This window comes from Condylura cristata, unplaced genomic scaffold, assembly GCF_000260355.1.
Source record: "Condylura cristata isolate star-nosed mole 26May11 unplaced genomic scaffold, ConCri1.0 scaffold00008, whole genome shotgun sequence".
Taxonomy (NCBI): Eukaryota; Metazoa; Chordata; class Mammalia; order Eulipotyphla; family Talpidae; genus Condylura; species Condylura cristata.
In genome coordinates this window covers 13,569,577-13,587,256 of record NW_004567109.1, presented here as the reverse complement: position 1 = coordinate 13,587,256, position 17,680 = coordinate 13,569,577, and the positions used below count along the sequence as shown (strand labels likewise).

The 17,680-nt window shown below is 40.6% G+C and overlaps 1 protein-coding gene across 3 annotated transcripts in view; it reads right to left on the bottom strand.

The window, feature by feature from the left end:
• Positions 1-14,902, bottom strand: part of PHACTR4 (phosphatase and actin regulator 4) — a 71,245-nt gene extending 56,343 nt beyond the window's left edge. For 2 of the 3 annotated variants that reach the window (XM_012722466.1, XM_012722464.1), the window contains exons 1-3: positions 14,829-14,902; positions 11,601-11,736; positions 10,961-11,021 (exon numbers count right to left, since the gene is read on the bottom strand). The gene's annotated coding sequence lies outside the window, so the exon portion shown is untranslated. Of the gene's footprint in view, positions 1-10,960; positions 11,022-11,600; positions 11,737-14,273; positions 14,372-14,828 lie in introns of those variants that run through there. The other variant, XM_012722465.1, reaches the window with a different exon arrangement.
• Between the last annotated feature and the right edge of the window lie 2,778 nt (positions 14,903-17,680).

The window sequence follows — 17,680 nt, the reverse complement described above, 5'->3', positions numbered from 1 at the left end:
GGTCAGGAGAGGTCTGCCTCGCCATGTGGATCTCCACCATGTGGATCTCCTCCGGGGCAGGCGGGGATCAAACTCCTGCGGAAGTGGCTTAAGCTTCTTTGTGCTGTGCTTTTAACCCACTGCGCCACCAGGGAGGGCCCTATAGAGAGCTTTTTTAAAAAGATTTATTCATTTATGCTTACAGAACAGGTCAGAGGTGTGGTGGGTGAGAGTGTTTACCAGAGACATAGTGGGAAGCAGAATAGGCAGATCTACTGAAATACACTGCTGAGGGAGCAGTGGGCGCGTTGGGAAAGGTTTGCTGCCATGTGAGTCACCTCCCTGGCTGGCCGGGATTGAACTTGTACTGCAGTGGCTTTGGAGAGCTTCATACTGTGGTGCTTTAACCTGCTGCACCACCAGGGAGGGCCCTTTATAAAGAGCTTTTTGGAGAACTAGACGGACCTTATTTTTATTGTGAATAAGCGATATTTACATTCCTTTCTACCATCTTACTTTCCAATTCCACTTGTTTTACTTTTGCTTTTTCTCCTTTCTTGCATTCTGTTAAATTTATTTTTTCCCATTCCCTTTTCTAATTTCTATTTACTTAATTTTTCTCCTTTTATTCTTGGTATGCTTTTGCTTCAAAACTCTTCCCTATTTATATTTGAGTAATTTCCACTTTTACATGCACAAACAAGACACTGTTACTGTTTTATTAAGTCAATCCTTAAGACTTTCATAAGTATACACTATATTCCTTGCTCATGATTCCTCTTTGTGTCTCAGACCTCGATTCCAAGAAGCACTTTTTCCTTCATCCCAAAGTAAATCCTTTAGTGTGCAGTCTTTTTAGTGTAGTTCAGTGGGAATGTATTCTCTCATTTCTTTGTTTGAAATGTTCTTTCTTTCAGAGTAATTTTTAAAATATGATTTTAGTGGATATGCAATTCTAGACTGGCAGGTACTTAAGTACTCTGAAGAACTGTTCTACTGTAATTCCTTCTTCCAGTACTGGCTTACCTGGCATACCAACAATCTCTCAACAAGTGTACATCCTACTAGGAGAAACGACGTTCTCTCTGTATCCATTCATCATCCCTTACTCCTATCTGTGTTCTTCAAAAAAAGTAGGAGGGTAACAGACAGAATAGGCTAGCTACCAGAAAAGAACATTTCAACAGAGCTCTGCTATCTGCCTGTGACTATACAGGTGTTTCTGGTCACCAACTTTCTTCCTTTGCAAGGTAGATGAGGCAGCTCTCTGCCCAAAAGTGCCCACCTGTGACCATGAAGGCCTCTCTTTTAACAAACCTTTCCCTTTCAGGAACAGCACTTTTTGCCTGCTTGTTTCTGTGCAAGGGTCCTTTACGTCCCTTCCTTTTTTTATAATAAACCTGCCCTTTTGAATAAAATTTGAAAAAGCATTTTGAAGTGAAACCCACAACTTTGAACAAGCTATTTGTATGCTATGTGATCTTAATCTACACAACTATTGCTATTCCCATTTTAAGATGAATAAAAGGTTTGTGAGAGTTTAAACAGCTCATCCAAGGTCAATCACCTTGCATAAATAGTACAGCCAGCATTTTAATCTAGGCACTATGACTTCTGAGTTTGCATTTAAACCGTAACTTAGCTTGATATTAGATAAAGAGACTTCAACTAACTAAAGATATGTAAGAAGTTCTTTGGTTAAATCAAAGAAGTGAGGAATTCTCTTGTGCATGCCAAAAGTTAAAATTTCTGATCAACAAAGGTTCCCACTAGCTAAAATGGTATGACCAGGTATTTAAAGCAACAAAAAAAAGTACAGTCGCTAGCCTAATATGTTCTTTGAAAAGTCTCCACCAGTCTGAATGCCAAGTGATTTTTAAGACCATGTAAAAATTTGGGGTCTCCCTGGTGGTGCAAGGGGTTAACTGGCAGCACTACATGAAGCAATCCTCAGCCACTGCAATATGAGTTCAATCCCTGGCCAAGGACCCACATGGCACAGCAGACTTCTCCTGTCTCCCCTCAGCAGTGTATTTTAGAAGATTCTCCTGTTTTACTCCCCATTCTGTCTCTGGCAAGTCCTCTCAACACCCCTGCACCTCTGGCCTGTACCCCAGCTCTTGTATGCATAAATAAATCTTTAAAAAAAAAAAAAAAGACCATGGAAAAATTCAACGACGAAATTACAAATAGATGTTGCCAGCAAAGCATTTCTAAAAAAGTTGAAAACCCTCATGAGCTGTTGTATATCAGTATGCAAACATTAGAAAGTTTCTGCCACTATAAAAAACTGCATGATAAGAAAGAAGTCAAGTTCTAAAATAACACTCTTGTTTTTCCCAATCCTTGATACTGTTTATCTTCTTCTAATACTGTTGCTCACACTCTACCACTACCACCTTCAAAATTCCCTTCTGCGGGCCCTCCCTGGTAGCGCAGCGGGTTAAAGCACAGCACTGAGAAGCTAAAGCCACTTCCGCATGAGTTCGATTCCCGCCTGCCCCGGAGGTGACCACATGGCGTGGCAGACCTCTCCTGACCCGCCCGCTGCTCCCCTCAGCAGTGTACTTCGTGGATCTGCCTGTTCTGCTCCCCACTCTGTCTCTGGTGAAGCCTCTCACCGCCCCTGAGCCTCTAGCCTGTACCCCGGTTCTGTATGCACAAATAAATAAATCTTAAAAAAAAAAAAAAAATTCCCTTCTGCTTTTGCAAATTCAGAAAAGGGTAAGGAAATATAATTTATTACTCCATGTAAGTATGAATTACAAACAAAATTATTTATAATTACATCTCAATAAAATTGGAAGAAAAAATTAAACTAAATGAGCAAACAAAACTAAGTTACTTAACTGATTCCTAAAATTAACTTATTCTGTATAACATCACTTTTAACTAAAATCATGTTAACAGGGTGGTCCCCAGGAAAAGGGGAGGTTCCAGGTTCCCTGCCCCACCCAGAAGGGTGGAGCTGAACAGGAAAGAGAAGAATCTGGACAGAGACTGAAGAGGAAGGAAGGAGGATGGAGGCCTGAGGGTGACCTGAGGGAACCACAGGGAGCAGAGACATGTGAAGAAACTGCGCTTGCTTCTTAGTGCTGTACTGGGTGAGACAAATGTGGGTGAGAAACCTGTGGCGAGGTTCACTATGGCAGTGTTTATCTTGATTCTGATTTTGCTTTTTTCCTCCCACACTTGTCTGGCCATTTCTGATCCTTTTCTATGGGTCCCTACCAGAAGGTGCTTTATACTTGTGGCGGGCTTTCAGGCCTTGCTTTTTAGATCAATCCCTTTGGGGTAGACTTCTACCCATGAGGGGATGGTTAACTTTGGGTGTTTGATTTAGAAATTATATTCTTTGTCTTTTCTGTATTGCACACCAATTGTATTAAAGTTCCTTTCCATTAAAGGTCTTGTATGTTTTGTCTTGATGCAGCGGATGGCAGAACCTATTGAGAGCAGACAGATTTGGAGGTTTAACGGTGCCCCTCTCTCCCTGCCCTGTAACAATCAGACGATGATGCAAGAAGTGTATCAATGTCACACAACATAAACATATGTGGACTTACAAAAGATAACTGACTACAGTAGTTCCACTTCCTAAGCAAAAGGTTCTGGGTTTTTTTTTTCCCCATCCAATCAAGCAGATTTTAAAATAAAATTTTAGAGACAATACCCTCCTCAGCTTTAAGAAAACTAGTTCCTCAACTTTGATAGGTGTTGTCAGGTAAACTCTAGGAAAGCAACGCAGAAATACCTAGTACAAGCTAGTTAACTTCTGATATTAAAAGCAAAATGGTCTTCTGTCTGTCCGCCATGGTGACAGCCTTCCCTCACTGGCTCATTTTGGCTCATGAAGATACAAAGCAACAACAGTGAAAGCTGCCCTGCTGGCGGCTTCACTTTCTTTCCCATTCTACTTCCCTAACACTATGCCCATTTCTTTCAAAATAACCCTTCCTCCTCCAGAGAAACCTCAACAGATGCATGTATTTATTTACTTAGGTAAAAGACAACAAAAGTTTACTGGGTAGACCATTACTTTTCACTGGACAAATAAATACAAATTAGTTTCATGAATTAATCACCCGCACAAAACTGAGACACAAAAAATATTACAGAATTTAATTTTCTTGTCCTTCTGGCTTTATGTGGAATTAACACCTATCCTCAAAAGTGGAAGGAAACTCATGAAGTAGTATTTGTTTTAAAACAAAACAACAAAAATGGCTGTTCCTGAATAAAGTGGAAACTTAGTAACTGTGCATAGCTAAGCAAATAACTATTAAAAGAAAATGACAAGGCCCTCCCTGGTGGTGCAACAGGTTAGAATACAGCACTGCAAGCCACAGCCACTTCAGAGCGAGTTCAATCCTCCGCCCTGGAAGTTATCCACATGGTATGCACAGCGGACCTCTCCTGTCTCGCCTGCTGCTTACTTCAGTAGTGTACGTCATCGATATGCTTACTCTGCTCCCTGATCTGTCTCTGTTGAATCTTTTCACTGCCCCTGCACCTCTGACCTACACCCCAGTTCTGTATTCATAAATAAATTAAATTTAAAAAAAAAAAAAGAGGTAATGACAAGCCAGGTTCCATGTTAGGTGGCAAACAAAGATGAGTAAGTGTATGACCTTTAGCCTAAAGCATATTAGCAACTTTCTTCCCAATACTGTCGGCCTATCTATGCAGACGTCTCTTTTAAGAAACCATTTCCTTTCAAAAGCAGCAGCTCTCTGCTCACCTATTTCTATGAAGGGACCACCTTTTCTCTTTCTTCATTTTCTAATAAACCTGGCCTTTCAAAATGGGGAAAAAAGGGAAGAAATGATTGTTATGTTAACAAATAGGTACTAATATGATAACTCAAATATTATTTTTTATTCTTTTCTGATTATAAGCCTAATCAAAATACATAATCACCAAGATAATGAAGCAGATTTACACTGGCATAGAATTGACAGTTAAAAGTATTATTTCCACATATTTCTTGGACTTAATAGTACATCTTTAGAGAAACAAAAATAAGAAACAGATGCTCTTCTAGAGTGATCTACAATTTTTCAAGGCTGTTCTCTTAATATAAGGATTTAACATTGAAACTTGATTTATATTTAACCTGTCACAGAGAATCAACCTTACTGACTAGAAATTGGAAAGTCTTAGAAAACCTCTACACTTACCTAAATGTCCTTTACTACTTCTATTTTTGTTACTATTCTGCACAGAAAATTTGGTAGCTACAAATAATTCAAAAAGAAGTTCATATGTTTTGCCTTACCACAAAGGAAATGAAACAATATATGAAGATTTACAATCATGTTCAGTGAAGATGGAGTTTTATAAATGTCTTTTAAAAAGTATGTTTCCAAAGTTTAACTTATAAGCACAAGTAATCAACATCAAGCATAATACTTAATGGTAAAGACCTAAATATGAGTCTGTGTTCTACTGCCAGTTAAACATGGTTCTGTTGTTCCCTAGGAGGCATGAATCAGCTCTTTAAAGTAGAGGTGTGGCTGACTGATAAGCAAAAATATTCTCAAGAAGTAGCATTAGTGAGTTATAAAGAACATTCTTTTGAGGAAAATACCGATCTCATTAGTGGCATTCAATAAATGAATAAACGATGTTGCATAATAAATAAATGATACAGTGAATCAAAAATGAAGGTATATTTTGAAGGTGTCTTGGAATACCAACCAAAATTTGTAAATTAAAAAAAAATTATTTATTTACGCATACAAAAGCTGGGGTGTAGGCTAGAAGTGCTGGGTGGGTGGAGTGACAGGATTCACCAGAGACAGAGTGGGGAGCAGATAGACAGATCTTCTGAATACACTGCTGAGGGGAGCAGTGGGCGGGACAAGAGAGGTCTGCTGCGCCATGTGGGACACCTGTGCTTCAGTGGCGCTGGTAGCTTCATAGTGCTGAGACTTAACCCCTTGTAGCACCAGGAAGGCCCCAGAATTTGTGAACATTTTACTCAGCAATTCCACTAATAAAATATAGAAATACTAGCTCTATTCACTAAGATACTTAAGCACCATTATTTATAATGGAAAAAATTGGAGATGCTTGAAATGATTGTCCACAGGGAAACAATTGAAGTATGGAATTTTTACATATAGACTACTATGTGGGGGGCCCTCTCTAGTGGCAAAATGGGTTAAAGCACAGCACTGTGAAGGAGCTAGCTGCAGCCACTTCAGCATGGGTTTGATCCCTGGCCAGGGAGGTGACCAACATGGCACAGCATGCCTGTCTCACCCCCACCCCGCACCTCCCCTCAGCAGTGTACTTCATCAATCTGCCTGTTTTGCTCCCCACTCTGTCTTTGGTGAATCATCTCACCGCCCCTACATCTCTGACCTATACCCCAGTTCTGCACAAATAAATAAATCTTAAAAAAAAAAAAAACTATGTGGGCATTAAAAATGAAGGCTATAGACTATGTTCTGACATGGTAGGTATGCACTCAATATATTGCTGAATGAAGAAAAAGAATTAAGTTTGCATAAAGATAGACAAAAATAGCATAGTTACCAATCTTGTTAAACAGTGATAACTCTTGGTAGAAGTTTGTAAGGTACAGGAATCGGAATAAGAAAGCCCAAGAAGGTCAGTATTTGATGTACTTCTATACGACCTGAATTTTTATTTCTGCTATTTGACAATTAAGTTATGTTTAATATTTACAGATCAAAAATTAATCCTCCGGCCCTCCCTGGTGGCACAGCGGGTTAAAGCACTGCACTAAGAAGATTAAGCCACTTCTGCATGAGTTCGATCCCCGCCTGCCCCGGAGGTGACCACATGGCACGGCAGACCTCTCCTGACCCGCTCACACTGCTCCCCTCAGCAGTGTACTTCATCGATCTGCCTGTTCTGCTCCCTTCTCTGTCTCTGGTGAATCCTCTCACCCTCCGCATCTCTGGCCTGTACCCCAGTTCTGTATGAATAAATAAATAAATTTAAAAAAAATTAATCCTCCTATTTTTTTCCCTAGAATACTTGAACACTAGACTTCAGAAAGAGTCTTTTAAGACAGCAGTCCTACTGCCCACCTGTGGCTATGAAGGGCTTCTCTTTACCATCTTTTCTTTTTGTAGCACTGCAAACTCTCTCCACCGGGCAGCAGACGCCTGCCGCCTGTGACCTGTGACCATGCTGCAGCTTTCCTTCACTGACCTCCCTCAGCAGAGGCTGCTCTCCTTCGGGATGCCGGCCTACCACCATGCAACCCTGCCCCTTTCGGGGCAGCTTTTCTGCCCACTTGCGTCTATGCAGGTGTACTTTTCCTTTTATAATAAACCTGCCCTTTTGGATATAAAAAAAAAAGTTTCTCTTTAGTAGATGAAGTTGATAATATATACTTCTAGAGCATTGGAACTCTAGCGTAAACAATCAAAAGACTGAGTTAAATGGGTTTATTTTTAAAGAGCAATCTGTATGTTCCTGTATCATAATGATTTAAAATATGAATTCTTTTTCATGGAACACTTAAGTTCACTATTTACAGGAATTTAATGTGATATATATTTAACATAATTAATGTTTAGGTTAACCCTTTAATCTTTTATAGTTAAAAGGAAGAAGTTGCTCAACAACTATTCTTTAATAGTCTATCCTCCAAAAGCACTGGCACGTACTAAAATATTTACCAAACCCTTTAAATCTTTTGTTACTTATTCCTTAACACAATCATGCTGAAGACAGTTTAATGTCACTTAAAAAAATTTAAAATGGTACATTTACTACAATAAAAAAAATGTGAAAGAACATAACCTGGTGGTTATGGCTTGAGTTTAATCTCCAGCCAGGGAGCTGACCCACACGGCGCAGCAGACCTCTCCTGACCCGCCCGCAGCGCCCCTCAGCAGCATATTTCTGTAGATCTGCCTGTTCTGCTCCCCACTCTGTCTCTGGTGAAGCCTCTCACACCTCATACCTCTGGCCTGCACCCCAGTTCTTCTATTAAAATTCAGTATAGCAGGCACAGTTGGTTGTGTACAAGTAAAAGGAAGTGGCAGTACTTTTCCCACCTTACAGCAAGTTCATATTCTTTGGTATCACCTGGTAGCATTTTTAGTAGGAATTTATATCTGAGGGAAGGGAAGAAGCTATTCTCCCTTAGAAATCCTCACGCTTTTCACTTGTCACTCACTGGGGAGAGGGAAAGTGTTTCTGGGCTCCACTTTTTAATCCTGTTTAATGATTACCCATCCAGAAAACAACTGTTCTCTATAAATCCTCTCATAAGGCAAATGATGAAATAATATTTACACCAATATGAGAAAGATACTTTATTACTTTTTATAGCCTTGATACCCTCATAAAAGGTATGGTCTTTAATTACTAAAGGCAGGTGGCTATTAGTATCAAGAATAATAATCATACTTTGAATTTAGATGATCCCAAAGCTCAAAATGGGCTCCCAAAACAAATGCTACCAGGAAAAACTGAACAGCACTATGAAAAATAATGAATTTTGAATAAGAAAAATTAATTTTTCCTTAAGTTAAAAAAAAGACTAAAAATAAGTTGAGATGATTTTCTTCACAAATTGCTAATAACAGAAGAAATGTAAGACACAACAAAGGAGATAGTGATGGGCTAGGGCATGAAATAGTTAGGATTCTGAACAAAATAAAATAGAACAAATCAGACTGGGTGCAATAAACTTGCAAATAAATTAATATTTATACTAAATGGCTTACAAAAGTGTCTAAGACCATAAAGACCTATGTAAGTGAGCAAAAAGCAAGAGTAAAGTTTAGTCATATAAAAAATGACTTTCTTAATAATTAGGATGTTAAGGTAACTATGTACTATTTAGATCTATTAAAACTGAGATATGGGACCCCCTCATGGTGCAAGGGGTTACGTCTCAGCACTATGAAACTATCCATAGCCACTGCAGCACTAGTTCAATCTCCCGCTCACCTACATGGCGTGTCAGACCTCTCCTGTGTCATCCATTGCTCCCCTCAGCAGTGTATTTCATTCAATCCGTCTGTTCTGCTCTCCACTCTGTCTCTAGTAAATCCCCGCACCCCCTGTACCGCTGGCCTGTACCCAGCTTTTGCATGCATGAGTAAATAAAATAAATCTTTTTTAAAAAAACCCTGAAATAGACCCTCCCTGGTGGCGCAGTGGGTTAAAGCACAGCCCTAAGAAGATAAAGTCACTTCAACATGAGTTCAATCCCCGCCCCGGGAGGTGACCACATGGCGTGGCAGACCTCTCCTGACCCGCCCACTGCTCCCATCAGCAGTGTACTTCGTTGGCCTGTTCTACTCCTTACTCTGTCTCTGGTGAAGTCTCTCACCACCCCTACACCTCTGGCCTGTACCCCATTTCTATATCATAAATAAATAAGTCTTTTTTAAAAACCTGAAATATATTTATTATAACATATTAAAATCCATTATTAGTAAGGCTGGTTGTGAATTAACAAAATTGTGTATACTATTAGTAGTAACGTAACTTAGAATATTGATGTTGGCAAACAACTAGGTGTATATCAATCAAGCAGTATAGAAATGTTCATATACTTGTTGATCCAAACTTTAGAAAGAAGTATACAGCTCCGTGTGGCAGCATGATCTGTAGTAGTTAAATAAGCAGAAATCAACAACAAAGGAATTCTTAATTCAGCTTTATATGTTTTCTAAACAGGTACAATATAGTGGGAGAATAAAGAGGTAACACCACCACACAGGGAAAAGCACTTGGCAGGTGCTATGGACAGGAAGACTTTAATCTTTTATATCAATTTTGACGTGCACGGCCAGCCAAAGTGCAAAGGGAGTCAGCAGCTGGGCAGGGAGAGTGGAGTACACTGGTCATTAGCTACTGAACAGAGAGCAAGTACAAGATACAGGCAGATCAAGAGTTCTCTGAAAGAGATTGAATATGTCGCGTCCCATCATAATCAGCTATCCATAGAGGAGACAAACCAAGCAATACACTTCAGTTCTATGAGGCAGTCACAACAATGTTATCTACTTTCAAAGAATATTGTCAACATCTATTTAAAGATACTCCTGACAATTTGGCTAATAAATTCTCATTTGAGAGATAAAGGTAAATAATGGAGTTTTTTTTTTAAGTCACATTTGATTCAAGATTAGGTTTACCTCAAGTGCACACTTGAAAAACATCCAACAATATCACCTACTGCAAATACAGATTTCTACATTCAAAATACTGGGAAGGACATACTGTAACCAGAGCTTCCGCTATACCGCACTGACCCCTTCCTCAGCAGGCATAATAATGTCTTTTCTCATATTTATTAAACACTGAACAGTTTAAAGATGACTTCACACATACATCATCTTACTTGATACCTTTGAGAAAATGGTTACATCCCCAATTTATAAGTAAGAAAAATAAAATTTAATGAGATTTGCTGACTCGGATATTCACAGAAGTAGCAGAGTTGGAACCTGAATACCAATAACCAGACTCTAAAGGTAGTAAATGCATTACACTGAAGAAATATGTCAGAACTTTCAGATTGTCAAGACAAACTGGTACTTTAACATCGTAATAGAGAGGTTAAGCTGAAAACCAAGCTTGAATCTGAAAGTTGTATGGCTTCAATCATCTTGTCCGTAAAAAATCAAAAAGCCACTAAGTACACTTACTTTCTGTCTGCTGAAGCCCCGTGGAGTCTCCCCCTCTCCCTGGAAATCTTTTTGATTATAAATCATAAAATCCTAGAATTTGCGAGATCAACTAATCCAGACCCTTTCGGAGATGAGAAGACGGAAGCTCGCAATTTGAGACTTGCTGGGAGCAGTGGCATCAGAGCTTCTATTACGAGATACTGCAATGAGTCTCCCAAGGCCCACATCAGGAGTGTTCCAGAAATGTTGTCATACAGAAAAAGGAGGCAGAAGAGGTAGACTACTACCCTCAGCTGGGTAATAACTGCTGTTCAGCAGCACTCTGACTCATCTCTGGTTGCTCTTACCTTTTCCAAGGCGGCTATTCCAAACCTTCAACACTCTCTGAAGTCATCAACTCAGTACTTCCTTCAGAAGAGATTAAAGAAAAAAAAAGAAACTCTCTCAGCAGAAGTCATAATCCTAGACTTCAGAATTGAAATATCCATTGTCTTTAAGAAGTTTTGTTAATTTCCCTGAGCTATAATTTTTTCAACTGTCAAATGGGAATGCACATCCACTCTATAGGATTTTTGTAAAATTAAATGTAATAGGGCCTCCCTGGTGGCACAAGGAGTTAAGTCTCCATATGAAGCAATTCACTGCCACTGCAGCACTAGTTTGATCCCAGCCAGTAAACTGACCCACATGGCGCTGCAGACCGCTTGCTGTCTCACCAGCTGCTCCCCTCAGTAGTATATGTCAGTCAATCTGCCTGTCTGCTCCCCATTCTGTCTCTGGTGAATCCTCTCATCCTCCCTGAACCTCTGACCTACTCCCCCCCAGCTCTTGTACACAAAAATAAATCTTTTAAATAAAATTTTTAATTAAAAAATAAAATAAAATTATATGTCTGGGTACAGAATAAGCATTTAGTAGCTACTCCAATCTCTAAGATTTCCCAAAGTAATTTAACCCATCTGCTAATGTTTCTTTTTCAAGGCTCACCTCTTCATGTGCTTTAGGTTTTATTTCTTCCCAAGGCTTCTTTATAATCTCCCCTTTCTCTTGTGTAGGTCTTCAACATCTATCTCTCCATTGGCTCCTTTTCCTTTACCTTCAAACATGTCAAATCTCTCTCATCCTTCAAAATCAAAACAAAACAAAAGGTCCTCATCTGCCTCTTTTTAGCACTTATTCTCTAAATATCCCTCCTAAACCCTATAAACCTATCCTGAAGTTACAAAGAATTACCCTTCAAAACAGAACCACTTTGGCATTGCATTTGTATTTTCGTATTTTCCACAACTACCCTGCCCACTCTTGTTATTCATTCACACATTCAACAAACATTTATAAAGTTCCAGTGCACAGCAGGAGCTGTGTGTTAAGTGGTAAGGGCGTAGCAGCGTGGTGGGTTCCTACCACTGAGAGGTAACAATGACAATACAGCACAAAGAGGACTGGTCTTTGAGAAGTGCTGTCCAAAGGACTATAGTACCCATGTGAAGATGCAACTAAAAGTCACAGAATGTTCTGCAATGGGTGTCAGACTCTTAGATGAGAGAATCCATCTATTCTATCTGTCCACTTTGTCCTTTCTTTACAAACAACTTTAACCCAATGCTTTTTCCTTCTTTAATAGTGTATTAATAACTTGTTATAGGAAAATGAAGGTTTAGTGCAACTAAATATTTACCCCACTCACCTCTGGAAACAATTCCACATGCTAGGTAGAGCTAAAGAAGAAAAAACTAAAGTTCAAAGAGGCTGGTGCTCAAGGCTGTACAGTAAAGAGAGGATTTTATTTATTTAGTACTTATTTACTATCTGTGTCTTCCCTCTTCCCACTCCACTCTTAAACAGTGAATTTTGTTTCCACTGCTTTGTTCTTAGGGTCTACGACAGTGCTTAGACCATAACAGGCTTTCAACAAGTATTTACTGGTTAAATGGATGGATGAGCTGATTTGGAAATAAAGTAGACCAACGGCAAAAAACACAAGAGAAAAGAGTTCCTTTCCATTATGATGGCTTATTAAAAGAGAGATTTAAAACAGGCTTCTACTAGTTAGAAAGGCTAGACTAATTTTATTGACTCAATTCCATTGGCATGTTACGCATTTCACCTAAGAAGAATATAAGAGCAGTAAAGTAGGTTTCTATTTCTGATGTCACATTCATGGCATGTACTGACATAAACACAAAACTTAAGTGCAGGTTTTGCTTTTTTGAACTAAAAGCACAAACTAAAGAAAGCAATTCTTGAGCCTTGGGATTTTCTGGATTCTAGGATTCTCTGCCTAGAAAAGTGCCTGAACATCAATGTTTCAGCAGCCAAAGCTACAAGTATACACATTCTCCAACAAATTTGTTAATAAACCTTTGGGTAAAGACTAGTCAAAACCACAGCCTAGTAACTAGCTCACCACCCTTCCATCTCCCCAGGGCTCATTAAATTGCCATTCGGTCTAAGCTGCTCATACGAGGGAATGGGCCAATGTTTGGTATGCTCCATAGTTTGGTAAGACAAGTGTTTATGGTTCTAGAAACTCCAGGACTTTATATATTAGTTTGCTCTTAAAGGAAAATATTTCTCCCTCCCCAAATAAATTTTAGCAAATCACACACTGGTGGTGTGTGACTACAAGAAGTGTAAAGTAATGGCAAGAGCACTGAATTTTTAGTATGGTTTACATGGCTATTTCCTGTCTATACTGCGTGATCTTGGGCAAGTAACTTAACAAGTAAGAGGCTGTAGCATCAGAAGCTTTAATACTAGCCTTACATGAAAGAACAACTATCTCACAGAATTGCAGTGAGAATTAAATTACATAATGTATCTCAGCTGTTTCCAAAAAATAAGTGTAGCATAATGCTAAACAAATACGCAACACTCACTCCTACTTGTTACTGTTTTTAAAAACTTCTAGAGCATTCAGTGGATGTTTCTTTTCAGCACAATCAAAAAAAACAAACAGCCCCCACTTGCTGCTGGGTTAAAAGTTGAGGAACAACTGCATTGGAGCGCTCCATCCCCGCATAATTTCAATAACCTTCCCTAATTCAAGCATGGGGTCCTTGTTGTCTTCATTTTAGACTTGAAATACTAATTAATTTTTTTTTTTTTACAAAAAGACATTTTTGCAACAGCTTTTAGAAAACTTTACGCTGAATTTAACAACGCAGACCTCCAACTGTATTGGACATAAAGTTATCACTATAAAAATTTCTGATGAATACCAAAAACTCACCGGTTTCCGTAAGAATGCACTACCGCTACTCCCTTAAACTGGCTTCATTTCTACCACTTGATGAACTAGTCCCTGCTGTTTTCTAGAAGTCACTGGGTTTCTATATATAGCAGATCCTTCTATTAATGGAAGTTTTCTTTTTGTTTTGTTTGTTTTAAGCAGAAGACTTGTGGGGGGGGGAGACGAAGAACTGGGCAGCTGGCTTAAGTTCTGTAGTCTTTTTCTGCCTTCAATGAATGAAAAGGCTGCACGCTGTCCTATAAATCACTTACTCTGCTGAGTCTCGAGGGGTGTGCGAACTAGCTTTCTGCCCACCCGCATTTGTACCTTGGTCCCCCCACAGCTGCGACCCACAAAGACAACCGCAGCAAACGCGACCCCTTCCCGAGGAGGGGACTCACTTCTTTTCCAGAGACCCGTCCACCTACCGAGAAAAATGCCTGGAGATTAGTGACCCGAAGCGCCTGGGGCTGACGTTTAAGTCAGACAATAACCTCGAGGTTTTCTACAAAACTCCGTCTGCCTCAGCCAGGTTCCGAAGCCTCCGCTCTGCCCAGCCGGGATGCAGAGGTTTGCGGCAGGAAGGATTTGAAAAACTGGACTTTGACCCGATCCGATTACCGCAACAGGATCCCCAGGGACCGGTCCCCGCCAGGGACTGGCCGGGCGGGCTTCCTCGAGGAGGCAACTCGGCGCACCCGCACAAAGGGGCGCACAGCCCAAACAAAAAGGCCCCGCCAGTCGCGGGGGGCGGGGAGGGGAGCCTGCGCCGGGCGCGCAGCAGCAGCCACCCGACCGTTGTGGGAGGGCGGAGGAGAGGGCGGAGGCCACGGCCCGCCCCGCCCCGGCTCGACGCCACCGCGGCCTGGGTTACCCCCACGGCCCGCGACCCCCGAGAGTCTGGAGCGCGGCCCGAGCCTCAGAGGCACTCGCAGTTCGACCCCCGCACTTCCCGCTCACGTCCCCTCGCTCGCCGAACTCACCCGGCGGCTGCTGCAGTCTCCGGAGCCTCCACCGTACTTTCCCCCGGAAATCCTACCTGGCCCGCAGGCCGCCTGGCTGCAGCCAGAGCCCTTCGGCCCCGGGAGGGGGTAAAGGGAGCCGGCCGGACAGTGGGGGTAGGAAGTGGCGCCGCGGGGGCTCACGGGACTTGTAGTCTTCAGCAGGGGCCAGCTGAGTCCCGGGCCGGACAAAATGGAGGGAACTTTTCGCCCTTTGCTCTCCAGGCCGTAGGTGCCACACGACCTCTCTGGGCATGCGCCTCCTGCTGCCGTTGTCCTGCAGGTAAAAGCACCTGAGCGCCTTTCCTGGTACTAAGGTCTTTGGACTTGGGAAGAAAGTTCAGTAATGGGCTCAGGCAATATCTGCAGATGCAAGTGTGATGCTTTAGAAAATTGTCTCCAGTTCTTGTCTGGCCAAATTCAACTATAACTCTCTAAAAGGATAAAAGAAAAACCACCGAGAAACAGAGAGCCAGAGTGCAAAAAAACTTAGAAGCAAATTGCCCTTAATTTGTGCATGAGGAAAAAAAAAAAAACAGTTTTCACTCTTGAGACTTTCAGTCCATTAAGTCATTCTACATCCCAAACGTCTCAGTTCCTTACTGTTTCCTCCATCTCCATCACCATCATCTTTCTCCAAGTCTCAGTTACCCAGGCCTCCAGGCTCTTCCCAACTCCTTTGCTGCTGCCAGAGCATCTCCCTAAATGCCAAACCCATTGTGGTTACAATGTAAATTAAACCTAAAACTACAAAATGTCTAGAGGAAAACACATGAGAAAATCTATGTGATCTTCAAACACACTACTGGGAAAAGGATAAATTGCATGCAACCAATTTTGCTCTTTTAGACACTTAAGAAAACAAAAAGGCAAACCACAGACTAGGATGAAATAGTAACAAAAATTGTTATCTAACAAAGGACTAGGATATAGGGTACATATAAAACTCTTTCAGCTCAATGAGACAAATAATGATTAAGAAATTATTTGAACCCTTTACCAAAAAGATAAATGGGTTGCTAAAGGCAAAAAAAAAAAAAAAAAAAGAGATCTTAGGGAAATACAAATTAAACCACAGTGAGATAACACTACACACCCACTGGTAATGGTTAGTATTAAGAGTATTAAGAAGATTGGTAATATCAAATGTTAGCAGGAATGTTGAAAAACGAGAATTTTCATTCGCTGCTGGGAGATTGTAAGAAGATAGACCCACTTTGGAAAAGAAGTTGGTGTTTTATTTTTTAAGATTAGTGTACTTTATGCACTTTGCATAGGTATATTTGTCCCTCTATTTTTTGGTGGTTTCTGTAAAAGTTAAACATACACCTACCATATGGTCCAACTATTTCACTGTAGGTATTTACCCAAGACAAATGAAAGCATAGGGCTACACCAAGACTGGAATATTCATAGCCGCTGTATTTGTACTAGACAAAGACTAGATTTAACAAAGGTCCTTCAAAAGGTGAATAGATGTTTACACAATGGGATACTCTTCAGTAATAAAAAGGAACGAACTATGGATACATACAACATCATGATGAATCTTAAACTGGCTGTGTTGACTGAAATAAGCCAGGCATAAAAGAATTTATTTGTATGATGCCACTAATACAAAAGTCTGGGGACTGTGGTGACAGAAAGCAGGCAGAGGTTGCCTGGGACCAAGGAGGCTTGGCATGACAGAGAGATATGGGATAGAGGAGCTTTGGGGAGTGGTGAGTGTGTTGATTATTTTGGTGGTGTTTATAGTTTCCAGGGTGTATGATGAGTTTTTTTTTTTTTAAAGATTTATTTATTTATGCATCCAGAAATGGAGTACAGGTCAGAGGTGCAGGCTTGGTGCGAGAATTTACCAGAGACAGAGTAAGGAGCAGCTAGCTTTGCTGTGCTGTGCTTTAATCTGCTGTGCCACCAGGGAGGGCCCAAAATTTATTTATTTATGTATACAAGAACTGTGTACAGGTCAGAGTTGTAGGGGGTGAGAGGATTCACCAGAGACAGAGTGGGAAGCAGACCAGGAGGATCTGTATATGATCTGCTTCAATTCCGGGCCAGGGAAGTGACCCACATGGCAGGGAGGAACTCTCCTGACCCACCTGCTGCTCGGCTCAGCAGTGTACTTTCTTGATCTTCCTGTTCTGCTCCCCACTCTGACTGTGGTGAATCTTTTCACAGCTTCTGCACCTCTGGCCTGTACCCCAACCCTGTATGTATAAATAAATAATTTTTAAAATTCTCTGATACCTTATTTCCTGAAAAAAAAAAGTAGAAAAATAACACAAGGACAATAAACTTGATAGTTTATGAGTTACTTTGTGTTTCTTATATAAATCTCTCTACTTTTGCATATACTTGAAATAGTTCTCAATTAAAAAAAGCATGAAGGAAAGCAGGGTGCAAAACATGTTACCTTATTTTGAAGGAATAACATTTGAATGAACAACTTCTATTATACTAATTAGAAATCAATGGCTTGGAGGGCCGGGGGAGTACTGAGTTTTGTTTCTGAAGGGTTTTTCAGCATACAAAAATTTGTATCCTGTACTATTCCGTATTTTTAAGTTGCAGCAACACCGGTTTACAGTGTCTTCAACTGTTACCACCCTACAGCCACCACCGAAGTGCTAAGAACCTTCCACTACAGTCCAAAGAGCCCCCTCTGTGCTTTGTTCCACTCATGGCCTTAATTTTTTCTTAAATGTATGTTACTGTACTTAAAAACAACAAAATAGAGATTTTTTTAAGCTAAAAATTCAAAATGTGTTGGGGCCACTTAAAACAACTAACACAGTTTAAAATCAAGGCGGTGGTTGTTGAGCTGGAAAACT